A 5,735-nucleotide genomic window follows, 5' to 3' on the forward strand; every position below is an offset into this window, starting at 1 on the left:
CTGAAAAACGGCGCTAACTCGGCAAACCGTGGCCCGATTTTAACAAAACTTGGTCTATTCTGTTTCTATTCCCATTTCTATTCTCATTTCATTACCAATATGGCGGTATTGTGCACAGTTTTTGCTGTATTTAATTACAGACAAGCCAACGAACAAACAATCTCAGAGTTTTAGTAGTATATAGATGTCTGTTAACTTATTAAATCCTGAATATAACTTCAGTGGCGTCAGGTGACTCTAATGTTTCAAATGCTATTATATCGGAAATTTGTCAGTCTTAGATTAGTATTTAGCATAATTTCATCATATATATAATTAACAGGTAAAAAATGAACAAATGTTTGCAATAAATTTAATGTTGTGACGGGGAAACGATCGTTCAATTTGTTTGTAGTTTAAGCACAAAGCTACACAATGGGCTACCTGTGTTCTTCCTACCACGGGTATCGAAACTAGGTTTCTAGTGTTGTAAATCCGCAGACATACCGTTATGCCACTTGGGGGCATTGTGAAAGCAAGGTATATAGTTCAATTAGTATTGTTCATCAGCTTGGTTAAAGTTGAGACAGTTTTAAAGAGATGTCATCAAGCACTTGACCAATTCTAAACCAATATTTCATAGACTGGCCTCAAAAGATTCATTAAGTGGTAAACTTATTGTAAGTAATGTTATCCCAAAGTTGATTATAGATATAATATTACAATATTTGGTTATATTTGGATATTTTATTTTCAATTAAACCTTAGGCAGGTTTTAGTAAGTTAAATTTATCCAAGAAATCTCGTCAAACAACGGATATAAACTAAACCAACAATCTTCATTTTCTCAGAAAAATGTTAACCATGCTAAAGAAATAAAACAGTTACCTTAAATTGGACTTCTGTTTAGAACAAACTAATAACAATGATAAAACAATAAAGAAACTTATAAAACCAAAACCACGAGATTATTTCAAGAAACATATAGCAAATATTCAAAGTTAAATCAGCATTTAAAGAAATAAGAAAATAGGAAAAAAAAGTTTCATTATTAATCTGTTTTGAAAACTGTGTTTTTGGTGATATTTTAGATCGTAATTTTTAGTGAAGAATTATTTCCTTCACATACTCCCAAAATCATTAGACAAAAAGTGTTATCTATTAATCATCAGACAAAAATTTTATCTACTCCCAAATTCATTAGACAAAAAATGTTATCTACTCCCAAATTCATTAGACAAAAAATGTTATATACTCCCAAAATCATTAGACAAAAAATGTTATATACTTCCAAAATCATTAGACAAATATTTTTATCTATTCCCAAAATCATCAGACAAAAATATTATCTACTCCCCAATTCATTAGACAAAAAATGTTATATACTTCCAAAATCATTAGACAAATATTTTTATCTACTCCCAAAATCATTAGACAAAAAAATTTTATCTACTCCCAAAATCATTAGACAAAAAAAATTTATCTACTCCCAAAATCATCAGACAAAAAATGGTATCTTCTCCCAAAATCATTATACAGAAAATGTTATCAGCTTTTGCTAAAGACAAGTGCCTTTGGCAGGACGTAGCATCATATTTATATACTAGCTGGAGTATGGAAGTTATGTAAGGTTATCTTAGAACATGAAAAGTTGCTTCCTTTATATATAATTGTAAAAAAAAATGCAAAAACTCCCATAAAAACTGCAAAACACAAATTGGGAACCGCAAATTTGCACGTATCTCCGCATGGACCCAACAAACCTTCATGCCACATTTGGTGAACATTCATTCAGAGGGGGTGAAGTAGGGGTAAAAAAAAAACACGCAAAAACGCGCATAAAACCCCAAAATGTAAAACTGAAAATTTGTGTGCATCTCCCCATGGACCTAATGAATCTCCATCCATACCCTGTGAAGTAGTTACATGGACATACAACAGACAGTACTATTATATTTATATAGATATTTATATATATTTTATATTTATATATATTTTACTGATTTTTTTGTTCAGTAAAAATTGTTACTTCACTGCGTTTAATTTATATTATAACTAAATATAGGTCGATTTACTTAAATACTAACTTATTCGATAATCGTATTTTATCATATCAATATCAGTTATAACCAACGACTACTTACTGTACTGACACTAAATATCCAGTCTTCACTATATTAAAAAATATAGTAAACTAAATTGATGTTTTATCACAGATTTGGGTGCTTACAAGTCTTACGAACCGTTTACCTATTCATCTAGTAGTGTTCTCCTCTTCAAAGGTTTATCATTTTTGTTTAACCCTCTCAGTAAGGACTCTTTGACAACGAGTTACCTTCTTCCTTCCGCTGCTATCTCACGTGTTTTAGTCTAAAAGACTGGGGTTTGCTCTAGGCTTGTTGAGTCCTTCTCCTGAAGATGTTATTCTCAAAGAAAAGGTTTACCAACTCCCATACATCACGGAGAGTAAGTCCTAGTCCTACACTGCTTCTCTGCTTTGAGTGCTTGTTGTACTATGTTTCACAGGAGCCTAATGAAGAAATACACCAGGCGCGATAAGTGGAGTGACGCCTGGTGCAGAGTCTGGTAATTACGATCCTAAAAATGTTCCAGCAGTCCCGGTCCCTGCACTGCTGGAGGGTTGGAGTGCTATTTCTAAGTCACACACACACTTTGATCTGATACTTTAACTGTTATTATTAAGCATCTCCTTTATGGGAAGGGAAACTAGAGCAGCGGCGATATAAAACATCGTGTAAGGACAAACAGGATAGATATATATAATATATATATATATATTTATAAAGCTTGTCTTTTTGTGTTGTTCTTAAGCACAAAGCTACACAATACAAATAGGCTATCTGTACTTTACCTACCGGTATCGAAACTCGATTTTTAGCGTTATAAACTCTCAGACTTACAGCTGAGCCACCAAGAGGCTTTTATAATTTTGATTTAATACGGTTTTTGTTAAGCATAAAGCTACACAATGGGCTCTGTGCTCTGCACACCATGGGTATTAAAACCCGAATTTTAGCGTCTTAAGCCTGCAGACTTACAGCTGAGCTATCGTGGGCGGCTTATGTAAAGCAGTGAATAATTTTGTCGTTGTTTCTGCCTTCTGTCCACCGAAATCGAACCCCAGATGTTTGCGTTGTAAGTTCGTAGACATACCGCTCATCCACCAGGGCAAAGCAGTGAATTTAAATAGAATAAAAAAGAAATAAGATCTTTCGCGATGATTCAACTGCTTGTTTCTTCTCTCTTCAGTATTTAAGTTATTATTATAATTGTCATTCTAATCTAAGCAAAAAATGGTTAGCGTGCTTCTAACCTGTTTACATCATAAGTTACAATCAAATCAGCTACAATTACAGTTTCACAAAACTGATCACTAGAATATTCTACAGGTCGTATGCGACTTTAGTTCTCGTAGTATATCAGTGCTTAATTTCTAGAAAAAAAGACTAGACCCCCTGTTGACGGCTGTGTGTTTGTTTTAACGGATATTCACGCAAAGCTACTCAAGGGCTATTTGCGCCAACTGTCGCTAATTTTGAACTGAGAGACTAGAGAGAAGACAGTTAACCAACGAAACCCACCACAAACTCTAATCGAATAGTGGGAATTTACTGCCACTCTTATAACGCACACAGACCCCAATGTATGGAGAGCGGCGTTTTTCTTTTCTTCTTTCTTTCTTTTAGTGAGAATACGTAAACGATCCATAGTCCGGCACGATAACCATTGGGAAACGCTCGTATGTGTGTGTGTGTGTGGGGAGGGGAGGGGTTGAGGTTTAGAAAATAACAATTCAAACGTTATTGGGGATAGTACTTGGGTTGGGCTGGAAGGGAGTTATTCCTTTGATTCAACAGTTAAATATCGGTTCGGAGTGCAACCGAAGCAGTCTTATGATTAACAATATAACGACCTATATCTCCTGAATCTATCTCGTTATTTCGCTTTTACATCTTCTTCAGGAGCTATCGATATCCTACAAGTTCACTCATCCAGTTGAATCTTAACGTAGATTGTGGATGTTTACACGAGTCACCATGCTTTTATATATAATGATTTCTTTACTGTGATTTCGTAGGTTAATTTGTCCGTGGGTTAGCATGGTCCAACACTGAAGTATACATGATGGATCCAGGACACAGAAGTTGTCAAGGGTGACAAGCAGAGAGACCACAAACATGAAGAGGTGCAAAAGTCCTTAAGTAGTTACCTCCACGACCTTGTATGTGGATGAACTCTAATGAAGACAGAAATCGAAGCACTTGTTAGTTTTTATCCAGTCTTACTAGTGCTCTGTTTATTATACATATCCTATATTACGTTGAACAATACACGTAAAAACATTATTTAAAGTGCTAACTGAAATACCTGCTACTTAGGGACATTCTACAATTCACATCTCGAAATTATTCACCGAAGAAAAAAAAACGTCTGAAGAGATTTCAGTTCAAATCTAGCATGGCGTTAAGAGATAGTTCATATAAATGGCTGTTACTTGCGTTTTCCTTTTCCAACGGATCTCATGATCTGATCTGTGACAATGGAAAGAAAACGCTTGCTGATCTTAATGCACTAAAGATTAGGAAGAAGTCAGTTTTGAAGTTTAACATAATTCCGCCATACCGGAGTCACTTTAAGAACATTGTAGAATATTTTTTATTAGATTATTTTTTAGTAAAGAATATCCTTCTCCCCTACAAAAAAAGATAAATTTTGATTGGTTGAGTCATAGGGGGGGAGAGGCTAGTTTTTGGTGGTAAAAAGTTGCCTGTAATCTTTGTAGTATGATGCTGGGGACTTAGTTTTCTGATGTCGTGGAGTAACGGTGTTTCGTTCTGTATTTTCGAAACGTCAGACGCGTCACTTAAATAATTCAGAAGCATACTTCTGAATACGAGCTCAAGTTTACTTTCAAAAACAAAAAGTAATCTTCTCAGGTTGGTATTAACCTCAGCAGTATCTTGCACTTTTTACAATTATAATAGTGTTTTTCTTACAAAGAAAACCATGGCTGTATGAGATATATTAGTTAATTAATATCTCAATAAATGTTAATCAAAATTCTCTCTGATGACTTTTCCGTAACACTTACAACCTAACAAGAACGTTTTTGGTATAATTTAATTACTGGTTACAGATCCATTGCTCTTATTATTTAAAAACCCATTTAATAAGTATGTTTACAAACCTAATTGCAAAAACTGACAGTTCAACTTTATCATTAAAATATTTATTTGAAAGTCAAATACTAAACGATAAAATTTAGAAGAATAGCATACCAATTAGTTTCAAATGTTAATTAAAAATAAGTATATTTGTTTTAACATTATATAATTAATACGTTACTTCCGATGTTTTAACATTATATAATTAATACGTTACTTCCGATGTTTTAACATTATATAATTAATACGTTACTTCCGATTGTCAGTAAAGAAGAGTGTATAATAATATCACAACCATATTAGATATTTCGCGCCAACAAGGAATTTTAGCTAATATCAGATTCTTCAGGATAGCTTCGGCTGGGGAACTGCAGACAGTTTGAATTTCGCTCCATACAAGACTTCGCTGGTTTAACATATTTGTTACACACAATGTTTTTAGTGTTTTTGGTAAGATTTGTAATTATTCTATAGTTAATTTTTTGGACATTTTTTGTGTTAAGTAACATTGCTACTCTAAAATAAATGCCCCCCAGTATCACAGCGGTATGTCTGCGGACTTACAACGCT

Source organism: Limulus polyphemus, unplaced genomic scaffold, assembly GCF_000517525.1.
Source record: "Limulus polyphemus unplaced genomic scaffold, Limulus_polyphemus-2.1.2 Scaffold6446, whole genome shotgun sequence".
NCBI classification, from domain to species: Eukaryota; Metazoa; Arthropoda; class Merostomata; order Xiphosura; family Limulidae; genus Limulus; species Limulus polyphemus.